Source organism: Oryctolagus cuniculus, chromosome 4 (assembly GCF_964237555.1).
Source record: "Oryctolagus cuniculus chromosome 4, mOryCun1.1, whole genome shotgun sequence".
Taxonomy (NCBI): Eukaryota; Metazoa; Chordata; class Mammalia; order Lagomorpha; family Leporidae; genus Oryctolagus; species Oryctolagus cuniculus.
In genome coordinates, this window is record NC_091435.1 from 76,591,333 (window position 1) to 76,605,644 (window position 14,312).

The 14,312-nt window shown below is 40.1% G+C and overlaps 1 protein-coding gene across 6 annotated transcripts in view; it reads left to right on the top strand.

Moving 5' to 3' along the window:
- The window catches only part of LOC103350545 (transcription factor SOX-4), a 77,980-nt gene that overhangs the window by 40,151 nt on the left and 23,517 nt on the right, over positions 1–14,312 (top strand). For 4 of the 6 annotated variants that reach the window (XM_070072186.1, XM_070072187.1, XM_070072188.1 and 1 more), the window contains one exon: positions 1,254–1,391. The exons of 1 other annotated variant lie outside the window; for it this stretch is intronic. The gene's annotated coding sequence lies outside the window, so the exon portion shown is untranslated. Of the gene's footprint in view, positions 1–1,253; positions 1,392–12,644; positions 12,773–12,863; positions 13,087–14,312 lie in introns of those variants that run through there. One more of the 6 variants, XM_070072189.1, reaches the window with a different exon arrangement.

Consider the following 14,312-nt stretch of genomic DNA (forward strand, 5'->3'; position numbering starts at 1 on the left):
CATTCTCTTCCTCTGCCTTTTAGGGGAATTTCTTTTGCTCCAAGCCCTGTGTGCTTATACTTTACCTTTTTCAGCTCCTTCCCTTTGCATACACAAACACAGCTGCGTTTCCTTCTGACCTTTTCATTTTTCCTGCCACAGAGTTATTAGCCACTTTTGAAGTTGCTCTGACCATTAGCAGACAGGGCTTCTTCATTTAGTGCTTCAAAGGAAATCCTCAAGCTTTAGCATGAACTTGAATTAGCTGGAGGGCCTAATAAAGCACAGGTTAGTGGTTCCCTCCCCTAGAGTTTCTCCTCCAGGATGTCTGGAGTAGGGCCCAAAAGTTGCATTTTTTTAAAGAAATGTCCCAAATAATTCAGATTAGTTGATATGTTGAATTGCATGAAAAGATGTTGTTAAAGAAGGATGCTTAACTTTTTTTTTAGAAAAAGATCTATTTTTATTTATTCAAAAGAGTTACACGGAGAGAGAGGGACACACACACACACACACACACACACACACAAGTGTTCCATTCACTGGTTCATTGCCCAAACGGCCACAAAGCCAGGGTTGGGTCAGGTCTTCTATGTGGGTGACAGGGGTCCAAGTACCTGGGCCATCCTCTGCTGCTTAACCAGGCACATTAGCCGGGAACTGGATCGAAAGTGGAGCAGCTGGCACTCAAACAGGCATTCTGATATGTAATGCCAGTGTCGCAAGCAGCTGCTTAACCTGCTATGCCAGAATGCTGGCTCCAAAAGGTTACATTTTTAACAAGTTTTCAGATGATCCTTATGCTGTTAGTCTCAGAACCTCACCTTTAGAACAGGTGCTCCCATCTAATGTCTGGTTTGTTCACATGGCCCTTTCATTTCTGGAGCTAAGAGCTAAGCAGCAAAAGATATGTAACAGGTACAAAGGCAGAATTATATCTCCTTTCTCAGATAGGTTTTTAATCTGATATAAAATACTCCAAGATTGGACCAGAATTAGAAGAAAAAAGACCACAATTAGGAAAACACAGAGTCAAATTTAACTGCATCCACCAAATGCTCCCCACCCCCAAGTAAAGGAACTCACATTCATGGCAGACCTTCTAAACACCACACCTTCTTCTTGGCAGGTTCTCCCTTGCTATATCACTTATAGTCCTCACACACCCTTGTGAGCTAAGTCTTAATATTCCCTTCATTGTTCATAAGCAAAGTGAAGATCAGATAGGTTAAGTCTATTGGAAATTGTCCTCACAAACTGTTTACCAATTTCAGGTGGCCATGCAGAAGGATGAAAAAGTTATCAGCTTGTTAACCTATTGCTACAAGCAAGGAACTACTTCAAGAAAGTAATATGAAAGCATGTAAAAATAATCAATTAAGAAAACAGCCAGATTTCCCTAAAGTATAAAAGGTTGGTCCCATCCTGGTCATTTATCAATCAGTTGAGCACAGAAAGAAATCTGGAATCTCATCTCATGACTTTTTTTGATTTTAAAAAGAAATATGTGAATTGGATTAAGATGGTGAAACTTACTGCTCTAGTCTAGGAGCAGACAGTTTTTAAGAAGTGAAAAGAATAAAGTGTCAGGTAAGAGTAAGGGAGGAAACAGCAGAGGAAACTCTACACAAATTGAAGGGACACAGTGGACCTACATGAGGGGTGTAGACACACACAACTCAGGACACAGCAGCCTAGAGCCTCTGCACCAGCACTGGGAGAGTGAGGTGAGACCAGACTGCAGCAGCCCAAGCTACTGGCAGAAAAGCTTCACGAAGAGCCTAGAGGGAATCCGTCTTGGAGCCCCATGGGGGATGTTGTACCTGCCAAACTAGAAGAGAAAAAACAAAGAGGGGGCATGTTTTCTCTATCCCCAGTCACCCTGCCACAGCATCCTGTAACAAGCTAACAGAGAGAAGGTGCCATTTTGGACATACATAAGAGCTGTACCAGCTTGTGTCCACACCCAGCAACTAGCCAAGCAGAAACTCCTGCATCTGGTGGGGAAAACAGACAGGGAGCTGGGTGCTTGTGACTGTTGGAAACTGTGTGTGCCAGGACTGTGGAAACACTGAGGCTGCATGGGAGGACTCAGGTTGTGCCTGGGACTTTGGGCAGTCACTGTGGGAGGCTCCACATACTCAGGGCTGCCTGATTAACTGGCAAGGGCCATTGCTGCGGAATCTGAGCCTACACTGAGGACTGCACAGATCCTTTGTGTGGTCCTTGTGGCAGAGCAGACAAATAATGTACCCACTGGGGCTAGCTCCAAGGCACTGGTCTCCTTCAAGGATAGGAGTTCAGCTGAGTCTACACCAACAGAAAAGAACAAACCTCCCCTCTGATAAAAATAAAAATAAATAAATAAATAAATAGGAAATTTACCAAGCCAAACCTGGGTGTGGCACCTCAGACATGCCCTTCATGCTGGAGCACTGAACGGAGCTCCCTGACCACACCCACCACACCTCTAGGTATTCCCTGAAAGCAGACACTCCACCAGTCCACACAGACTTAGTCCAAAGATAAAAACTGCCATGGTGAAAAAATAAAGAAACCAACGAGTATCTCCATAAATATTGAATAACAAACACACCAATTCAAGAAACAAGAATAAGAAAGACAATATGATGCCCCAAAAAGAACACAACAGAACTAGATTGTGAAGATGATGGGATTGAAGAAATTCCAGAAATGTAATTCAAAAAATGATCATAGGATTACTTATAAGTAATCAGAAGCAAATGTATGAACTGAAGAAATCCATACATGACATGAAAGAAAACTCCCTTGAATTTCAGATCTTAGGGAGAAAGCAAAATGAAACCATGGAAATGAAGAATTCAATAGAACAAAGTTAAAAATGTAGTGTAGGCCGGCACCGCAGCTCAGTAGACTAATCCTCCACCTGTGGCACCAGTACCTCTGGTTCTAGTCCCGGTTGGGGCGCCAGGTTCTGTCCCGGTTGCCCCTCTTCCAGGCCAGCTCTCTACTGTGGCCCGGGAAGGTAGTGGAGGATGGCCCAAGTCCTTGGGCCCTGCACCTGCATGGGAGACCAGGAGGAAGCACCTGGCTCCTGGCTTCAGATTAGCTGTAGTGGTCATTTGGGGGGGTGGAACCAACGGAAGGAAGACCTTTCTTTCTGTCTTGCTCTCTCTCACTAACTCTGCCTGTCAAAAAAAAAAAAAAAAGTAGTGTAAAGCCTTAACAACAGAATCAGTGAAGCAGAAGAAAAAATATCTGACTTAGAAGACAAAGCACAGGAAATTATATAGTCAGACCAAACACAAGGAGAAGAAATTAGAAAATTAAAAAACACTGTTGGTAATCTACAGGATACTATCAAATGACCCAACATATGGGTTACAGGAGTTCCTGAAGGTGGGTAAAGAGAGAAAGGATTAGAAGATCTGTTTAGTGAAATAATAAAAATTTTCCCAATTTGAAGAAAGAAAAGGACATCCAAGTACAGGAAGCATGTAGAACTCCTAATAGACATGACCAGAAAATATCTTCACCACAACACATAACAATCAAACTCACCACAGTAAAACATAAAGAAAAGATTCTAAAATGGGCATGAGAGAAATGTCAGATTACGTTCAGAGGATCTCCAATTAGACTCACAGTGGACTTCTCATCAGAAACCCTACAGGCTAGGAGAGAATGCCAAAATATATTCCAAGTCTTAAGAGAAAAAAACTGTCAACTCAGAATACTGTACCTGCAAAGCTCTAATTTATGAATGAAGGTGAAATAAAGATCCTCCATAACAAACAGAAATTGAATTTGTCACCACCTGTCCAGCCTTGCAAAAGATGCTAAAGGATGTGCTACACACAGAAACATATCACTAAGAAAGAAGGTAAAGGAAGAAAATTTCCCAGTAAAAATGCAAAGGAAATCCAAAGTAAAAAAAAAATAGGAATATTTATGGGAAAATGGCAGGGCAAAGTTGTAACTTATCAGTAGTCACTTTGAATGTAAATAGCCTCAACTCTCCAGTTAAAGACATAGACTGGCTTAATGGATTAAAAAAAAACCATCTATTTACTGCTTACCAAGAAACACATCTCTCCAACAAAGATGCATGCAGGCAGAAAAGTGAAATGATGGAAAGAGATATTCCATGCTAACAAAAACCAAAAAAGAGCTGGTGTAGCCATAGTAATAACAGACAAAATAAACTTTAACACACAAACTGTTAAAAGAGACAAGAATAATATGTAATGATTAAGGGATAAATTCAACAGGAAGATGTAACTGTTATAAACATATATACACCTAATTACCGGGCACCTGGTGACTTAAAAAATGTTAAATGATCTAAAGGGCGACATAGACTAAAATACAATAGTAATAGGGAATTTCAATACCCCACTTTCAGCAATGGGCAGATCAATCAGACAGAAAAATCAACAAGGAAACGATGGAGTTAATCGACACTAGAGACCAAATGGACCTAACAGATATCTACAGAGCTGTCCACCCTATAGCTACAGAATACACATTTTTCTCACCAGTACATTGAACTTTTTTTAGGATTGACCATATGCTAGGCTATAAAGCAAGTCTCAGCAAAGTAACAAAAAAATCAAAATCATACCATGCATCTTCTCAAACCACAATGCAATGAAGATGGAAATCAGCAACTTAGGAGTCTCTAGAACATATGCAAACACATGGAGACTGAACAGCATGCTCCTGAATTTTTAAAAAATATTTATTTATTTACTTGAAAGTCAGAGTTACACAGAGAGAGAAGGAGAGGCAGAGAGAGAAAGAGAAGTCTTCCATCTGTTGGTTCACTCCCCAGGTGGCTGCATCAGCGAGAGCTAAGCCAATCTGAAGGCCAGGAGCTAGAACTTCTTCTGGGTCTCCCATGTAGATGCAGGGGCCCAAGGGCTTGGGCCATATTCCACTGCTTTCCCAGGCCATAGCAGAGAGCTTAATCAGAATTGGAGCAGTCGGGTCTCAAACCAGCGCCCATGTGGGATGCTGGCACTACAGGCAGCAGCTTTACCAACTACGCCACAGTGCCAGCCCCATGCTCCTGAATTAACAGTGGGCCATAGAAGAAATCAAAAAACTTCCAGAGACAAATAAAGACAACATTACAACATATCAAAACTTATGGGATATCGCAAAAAGCAGTGTTAAGAGAAAAGTTTATAGCAATTGGTGCCAACATCAATAAATTGGAAAGGCACCAGTTAAATGAGCTATCAATGCATATCAAGGATCTGGAAAAACAACAGCAAACCAAACCCAAAAGTAATAGGAGAAAAGAAATAATTAAAATTAGAGAAGAAATAAACAAAATTGATACAAAAAAGCAATACAGAAGATCAGTAAAATTAATAGCTGATTTTTTAGAAAAAAATAAACAAAATTGACACACCATGGGCCCAACTAACCAAAAAAAAAGGAGAGACATGACCCAAATAAATAAAATTAGAGATGAAAAAGAGAATGTAACAACAGACACCACAGAAATAAAAAGAATCATCAGAAATTAGTACTAAGAGCTAGATGCCAACAAACTGGGAAACCTAGAAGAAATGCATAGATTCCTGGACACATACAACCTATCTAACTGAGCCATTAAGACATTGAAAACCTAAACAGACCCATTAATTGATTCAGTAATAAAGACCCTCCTCACACACACACACACACACACACACAAGACAGAACCAGATGGATTCACTGCTGTATTTTACCAGACATTTAAAGAACTAACTTCAATTCTTTTCAAATTATTCAAAACAATTGAAAGAGAGGGAATCCTCCCAAATTCGTTCTAGAAGTCAGCATCACCTTAATTCCTAAACTTAGAAAAGATGCAACAGCGAAAGAGAACTAGAGACCAGTTTCCCTAATGAAAATAGATGCAAAAATCCTCAACAAAATTCTGGCCAATGGAATCCAACAACACATCAAAAAGATCATTTACCTGGACCAAGTGAGATTTATCCCTGATATGTAGGTATGGTTCAATATTCACAAATCAATCAATGTGATACACCAAATTAACAAACTGAAGAACAAAAACCATATGATTATCCCAACAGATGTAAAGAAAGCATTTGATAAAATACAGCACCCTTTCATGATGAAAACTCTAAGCAAATTGGGTATAGATATATTGTGTTGATTCCTTAACACAATCAAGATAATTTATAACAAACACACAGCCAGCATCCTATTGAATGGGGAAAAGTTGGAAGCATTCTCTCTAAGATCCAGAACCAGACAAGGAAGCCCACTCTTACCACTGCTATTCAATATAACTCTTAAAGTTTTAGCCCAAGCCATTAGGCAAGAAAAAAAATCAAAGGGATTCAAATTGGGGAAGAAGAAGTCAAACTATCCCTATTTGCAAATGACATGATTTTATATAGAGGGGATCTAAAAGGTTCCACCAAAGGACTTTTGGAACTCATATAAGAGTAAAGTAGCAGAATAAAAAATCAATCCACAAAAATCAACAGCCTTTGTATTCACAGACAATGCCATGACTGAGAAAGAACTTCTAAGATCAATCCCATTCACTATAGCTTAAAAAAATCAAATACCTTGGAATAAATTTACCAAGGATGTCAAAGATCTGTATGATGAGAATCACAAAACATTAAAGAAAGAAATAGAAGAAGATACAAAAAATGAAAAAATCTTCCATGTTAATGGATTGGAAGAATCAATATCATCAAAATGTCCATTCTCCCAAAAGCAATTTATAGATTCAATGTGATACCAATCAAAATACTGAAGACATTCTTCTCAGATCTAGAAAAAAATGATGCTAAAATTCATATGGAAACACAGGAGACCTCGAATAACTAAAGCAATTTTACACAACAAAAACAAAGCTGGAGGTATCACAATACCAGATTTCAAGATATACTACAGGGCAGTTATAATCAAAACAACCTGGTATTGGTATAAAAACCGATGGATAGACCAATGGAACAGAATAGAGTCGCCAGAAATCAATCCAAGCAGCTACAACTAACTTATATTTAACAAGGAACTAAAACGAATCCCTGGAGCAAAGACAGTCTCTTCAACAAATCATGCTGGGAAAACTGGATTTCCACATACAGAAGTATGAATCAGGGTCCCTACCTTACACCTTACACAAAAATCCACTCAAATGGATTAAAACCTAAATCTATGACCTGATACTTTCAAATTATTATAGAACATTGGTGAAATCCTGCAAGACATTGGCACAAGTAAAGAGTTCTTGGAACAGACCCCAGAAGGCATAGACAAAGCCAAAATTAACAACTGAGATTATATCAAATTGAGAAGTTTCTGTACAAAAGAAACAGTCAGGAAAGTGAAAAGGCAACCAACATAATGGAAGAAATTATTTTCAAACTCTGCAACTGACAGAAGATTAATATCCATAATATATAATGAGATCAAGAAACTCCACAACAACAAAATAAACAACCCCAGTTATGAAATGGGCAAAGGAATTAAAGAGAAATTTTCCAAAAGAGGAAATCCAATGGCCAACAAACACATGAAAAAAATGTTCAGGATCACTAGCCTTCAGGGAAATACAAATCAAAACCACAATGAGGTTTCACCTAACCCCAGTTAGAATGACTTCATACAGAAATTCAAAAACAACAAATGCTGGAGAGGATGTGGGGAAAAAGGTACCCTAATCTACTGTTTGTGGGAATGTAAACTGGTAAAACCACTATGGAAGACAATTTGGAGATACCTCAGAAATTGGAATGTAGACCTACCATATGACCCAGTCATCCTACTCCTGGGAATTTACCCAAGGTGAATGAAATCAGTAAATAAATGAGTTATCTGTACCCCCATGTTTATTGCAGCTCAATTCACATTAGCTAAGACATAGAATCAACCTAAATGCCCATCAACTGAGGACTGGATAAAGAAATTATGGGATAAGTACTCTATGAAATACTACACAGTGGTAAAAAAAAAATGAAATCTAGTCATTTGCAACAAAATGGATGAATATGGAAAACATCATACTTAGTGAAATAAGCCAGTCCCAAAGGGACAAATATCATATGTTCTCCCAGCTCTCTGAGAACGGATAGAGTACCTAAACAGAAATCTATAGAAGTAAAATTGGCACTTTGAGAAGCAATGACTTGAACAGCCTTTATCTTGACTGTTGAGGAACAGTTTCTTTTTTCTTCATACTACTTGTTGAACTCTTTACTTAACAAAGTTAATCATATGTTTATAAAGTCAATTGTAAATAGGCCTCAGTACAAAATAATAGTGGGAATAAGAGAGAGAGGGGAAAGTTTGTTACTGTAAAGCTGTATAGTTCTGCATTCATTCCTATGGACTTTCTTCTAAGGGTATAGTTTAAAAACTTGCCATGGGACCCTAAATCTCATTAAGTTGGTTGGCATAAATGCCATCCTAAATGTTAAAGTAATTATATTAAGTGTTAAAGTGATCATATAGATAGGATTAAGTGTTAAAAGGATCATATAAATAAGATCAAGTGTCTGGTAATAATAATAGAATTAAAAAGGAGAGAATGTTCCAACGTGGGAAGCAGTACACACAGCAGACTCATAGAATGACAAAAACTTTAAATAGCATTCTGACTTTAGAACCAGCTCTTAAGGCATTCTGTTCTGGCTGAGAAGGTTGTGAGAGAATTTCAGGAATGGAAAGCCAAGACACTATGGCAAAAATATGTCCTACATGAAGGATCTCTGTGAGTGAGACCCCAGTGGAAAGAAGTGGCCATCAAAGAAGGATGCACTTTTCTTTGAGGGGAGAAGAACACTCACTCTGCTTATGGCCTTGTCTAAATACTGAGATTGTAGATTCAAAAGGCTTCCATAGCCTTGGCAGCTGATGTCAAGAGCTTTGGGCGATCACTGACATCATACATAGAGTGTTAATTCTTAAATTAACCTCAGAAGTCACTGTGCACTTCCCATGCAGTGCCTCTATCCTCAGTGAGTTGTATTACGAGAATTAACTGTAAAACTTGTTCCCAGTTGTGTGTGTGTGTGTGTGTGCACGCGCAAATTGTTAAAATCTTTACTTAGTCTTCTGGGCCGGCGCCGCGGCTCACTAGGCTAATCCTCCGCCTAGCGGCGCCAGCACACCGGGTTCTAGTCCCGGTCGGGGCACCGGATTCTGTCCCGGTTGCCCCTCTTCCAGGCCAGCTCTCTGCTGTGGACAGGGAGTGCAGTGGAGGATGGCCCAGGTGCTTGGGCCCTGCACCCCATGGGAGACCAGGAAAAGCACCTGGCTCCTGGCTCCTGCCATTGGATCAGCACGGTGTGCCGGCTGCAGTGCGCCGGCCGCGGCGGCCATTGGAGGGTGAACCAACGGCAAAGAAAGACCTTTCTCTCTCTCTCTCTCTCTCACTGTCCACTCTGCCTGTCAAAAAAAAAAATCTTTACTTAGTCTTCTGTGTATAAAGTTAATTTAAAATGAATCTTAATGGAGAATGGGACTGGGAATGGGAGAGGGTGGAGAAGTTAAGATGGGAGTGGGGGTGGGAGGGTGGGTATGATGGGAAGAATCACTATATTCCTGTAGTTGTAATTATGAAATTTGTTCTCATTAAATAAAAGGTTTCTTTGGGAAAAAAAGACCCTCTCCTAAAAAAGAAATATTTAATTCCTTTCAACATTATTGGAAAAATGAAACCACCCATAACAAGGTCCGACTTAAAAACTCTATGTATACAAACCACAAAAAACCCTAGATAATAGATATTGTAATATCTCAGAGAATTGTGTCACAACAGTCTGCATGTGTGTGTGTTTGTGTGTGTATTGTGTAGTGTGTTATCATGTCATTATTCTTCTTAAAGTCCGTTATTAATTTTAAAAAATTACCAGGCATACAAAAAAGCAGGAAAGTTAGCCCACAGTAAGCAGATATATCAATCAATGAACATCAAACAAGCATGGATGTAGATAACTATTAGATAAAAATATTAAAATGGTATTCCAGGTTCAAAAATATAAGTAGAGATATAGAAGGTAAAGAAATTCCTCAAATCCAAACTTTAAAGATAAAATCACACTGTGGGGGCCAATGCTGTGGCACAGTGGGTTAACACCCTGGTCTAAAGCACAGGTATCCCATACGGGCGCCGGTTCTAGTCCTGGCTGCTCCACTTCTGATCCAGCTCTCTGCTATGGCCAGAGAAAGCAGTAGAAGGTGGCCCAAATCCTTGGGACCCTGCACCTGCGTGGGAAACCCAGAAGAAGTTCCTGGCTCCTGGCTTCGGATCTGGGCAGTCCCAGCCATTGTGGCCAATTGAGGAGTGAACCAGCAGATGGAAGACCTCTCTCTTTTTCTCTCCTATCTGTGTAACTCTGACTCTCAAATAAATAAATAAATCTTTAAAAAAACACACACTGTGTGAGATGAAAAATACAATGGATATGCTTAACAGCTGATTAGACATTGCAGAAGAAAGGATTAGTGAACTGGAAGATATAGCAATAAAAGATATTCAAAATTAGGGGAAGGCATTAGATGCAGTATGTAAGATATTGCTTGGGCTATCCATATCCTATATTGGAATCCCTAGGTTTGAGTCCCTGCTTCACTTCCAATACAACTTTCTGCTCATGTGTACCCCAGGACACAGCTGGTGGTGGCTCAAGTATTTAGGTCCCTGTCACCCATTTGGGAGACCCAGATGGTGTTCCAGGTTCCTGGCTTCACCGTGGTCCAGCTCTGGCTGTTCTAGGCATTTAGGGAGTGAATCACCAGATGCAAGCTCTTTCTCTCTTTACTTTTAAAATAAAATTACTTGATTAGTTAATTTAATATAATTTAAGCTGTCCAAATTTAAATAAAGAGAGAAAAGAGAATTGAAAATAAAAATGTGGTGCATAAGTGAGTTGTGAGACAATTTTAAGACATCTAATATCCATGTAATTGGAATTCTTGAAAAATAATAGGGGGATGGGAAGAAAAATTCAAAGGGACTTCAAAAAAGCTTATGAAAATAGAATTAAAAAATAACTTTATTAATAGTCCTTTTATCAACCTCTCATTAATCATCCAGTTTTTAAAGAAAAATTTATTTATTTATTTATTCATTCATTCAGAAAGATATAGCGACAGAGAGGTGAAGAAACAGAAAGACCTTCCATCATCTGGTTCATTCCCAAATGACTTCAAGAGCCAGAGTTGGTTCAGGTTGACACCAGGAGCCAGGAACTCCATCTGGGTCTCCCACACGGGTGGTAGGGGCCTAAATGCTTGAGCCATCTTCCACCACCTTCCCAGGTGCATGAGCAGGAAGCTGGATCAGAAGCAGAGCAGCTGGCACAAGAACTGGCACTCTGGGGGCCGGCGCTGTGGCGCAGTGGATTGATGCCCTGGCCTGAAGTGCTGGCATCCCAGATGGGTGTCAGTTCGAGACCTGGCTGCTCCACTTCCGATCCAGCTCTCTGCTATGGCCTGAGAAAGCAGTAGAGAATGGCCCAAGTCCTTGGGCCCCTGCACCCACATGGGAGACCCGGAGGAAGCTCCTGGCTCTTGGCTTCAGATTGGTGAAGCTCCAGTCGTTGCGGCCAACTGGGGAGTGGACCATCGATGAAAGATCTCTCTGTCTCTCTGTCTCTCTCAATCTGTCTCTCTCTACCTCTCCTTCTCTGTGTGTGTAACTCTGACTTTCAAATAAATAAATAAAATCTTTAAAAAAAAAAGAACTGGCACTCTGATATGCAGTGCTATCATAGTGAGCCATACCTCACTTAACTCACTGCACCACAATACTGGCCCTGAGTCTTCCATTTTGAAGGTACCATCTGTTGCCTATTAGTATCATATCAGTGTTTTCCCTATCCAGAAGGCAATAAGAATAAAGAGGAATGATAGAATATATGACAGAACTTGGCATAAAAAAAAAGAATTCTAATGGTAATAACCATTAAGAAATGGAGGGGTCAGCACTTTGGCATAGTACGGCTAAGCCTCCACCTGCAGTGCTGGCATCCCACATGGGCACTGGTTTGTGTCCCATCTGCTCCTTTTCTGAACCACCTGCTAATGGTCTGGGAAGCAGCGCTTTGGCCACTACACCCAAGTGGGAGTATTGGATGGAGTTTCTGGCTTCACTCTGGCCCAGCCCCAGGCCATTTGGAGGGTGAACCAGTGGACGAAAGCTTGCTAGTTCCCTCTGTCTCTCTCTGTGTCTCCCTCTCTCTCTGTAATTCTTTCAAATAATAAGTAAACCTTTTAAAAAAATAAAGAAATTAATGGAAATAGTTTAAAGGAAGAGAAAAATGGAAACAGTTGCCTTTGGAGAAAGAGCCTTTCTAAAACTTCCTGAGAGCCACAGGCTGTGAATAATGCACAGTGATTTTCATCTTCAGTGGAAGAAGGAACTAGTTGATCCCTATAGTTCTCTTATGGCTATAGTGATTCTGTGATCATCTCAAGCTGAAGAAGCTCCTTTCTAGAAGGGAGATTATAAACAGACCTTGATTTGAATGCTTTTTTTCACATTGTTACATGCAGTAAACCAAAAGACTTAATTTTTTTAAGAACTAGGTTGAAAATGTGTTTAAAATGTCCTCTTGAAATTTTTTTCCAGGGAATATTTAGCAGCAAATTCATTGTAAATCTTCAAAACTTGACTTCTAAATAGAGAAATTCCATTGCAGGGAAATATTTGTACTTGCAAGGATTAGAGAATCCTGCTGGAAAAGTATGGTTGTTAAAAGAAAGCCCTGATTGGAGAAGACCACAAGAAAAGATGGCGCTGAGCATGCTGATGGTGTTGCGCTCTTGGGTATGTGTTTGTTTTGGTGGGTGTTTCTCTGACGTCTTTAGGGCAGTGGAAAGAGAACAAAGGCGTCTTCTCTTCCTGTTTACACCACCAGGAAGCTCCAGGTAGCTGCAATGAGAAGGCTCCAAGACACAGAAACAGATACATTCTCAGAGAGAAAATAAGACAAACAATTCTTTAAGAGTTGAACAGTGAAGAAAGAGCAACACAGCAGTGCTGGAAACCAAGCAGTGAGTTTAATGAAGCCTACAAATCAAGCTTAGATGGGGTTGACATCTGAGATAATTCAGCAACAGTTATTAATGGATGAAATACAGGTAGACTGGAATTCCTTTAATACCTATTTATTTTTGTTTTATTATTTAAAAAGGTATACACACCAAGGTGTGTGATGAAAAGTCAACCTATACTATTAACTACTCACTGTAACCTCAGTCAACCAAGTCCCAAACCCAGAGGTGACCACTGTTACTAGCTTCTAGTGTCTCCTTTCAGAAATAGTCTACAAATATAGGAGCTGGAGGTGGAGTGGCAGGGCATCAGGACAAGGGGTAACTATAGCACAATGGATGCGTTGTTCTGAAACTCATGTTTTTCTTTTAACAATATTCTTTAAGAGGGTTCCTAATTTTACATAAAGTTTTGCTTCATTCGTTTTATCAACAGCATAGTTTTCCATTGTATGGAAGTACAATCATTTATTTCATCAGTGGGAAAATGACATAGTTTTCTAGTCTTTTGCCAGATTTTTTTTAAGTAAACCTTAATGATGCCTTTTATTTTTAGTTATTAAAAAAAAAACAATGTTTGTTTATTTATTTGAGAGACAGAGAGAAACAGGCAGGCAGAGAGCGCTCCTATCCACTGGTTGACTTCCCAAACGAGTGCAATGGTTGTGATTGGGCCAGGCCAAAGCCAGGAGCTGGGAACCCAATCTGGTGTCCCTTGTGGTGACAGGGACTCAACTACTTGAGCCATCATCTGCTGTCTTCCAGGTTATGCATTAGAAGGAAGCTAGAATGAGGAGCAGAGTCAGGACTTGAACCCTGGCATTCTGATGTGGAATGTGGACATTGTGGCTTCACCACGAGGCCAAAAGCACACTCCCAATTCCTGTGTCGTCTCTCTCATTTGCATATCACTTTGGCAGCTCTTTCTTCTCTGGGCTCCTCTTTTGCGAGGAGGGGGATGATGCCCTTCTTCCCTTCCTTGCCTTCCAAATCACCCATGTGATAACTGAGTATGCATTCAGGCTCACTGAAGACTAGAGATGACGTGGAGGTTTATGTAGACCTTAAATTCCACTTTTTCTTCATCCCTTCCTCCCCTCCCGTTGGTTCTTTAACCCTGAGCTTGGGGTATGGGACATGTTGGTGCTTATCTTTATGCAGTTAGACTCATGCAAGTTCCCTGCTAAAACAGAAGGACCCCTAACTCTAGCTCACTGCAGTAACTCGTAGACACTTTGACCTATCAATTTTTCTTTTTTTCTTGTGCCAGTTTCAAAAATGTATGCCATTCTCTTGAACTGGAAAACAAGAAA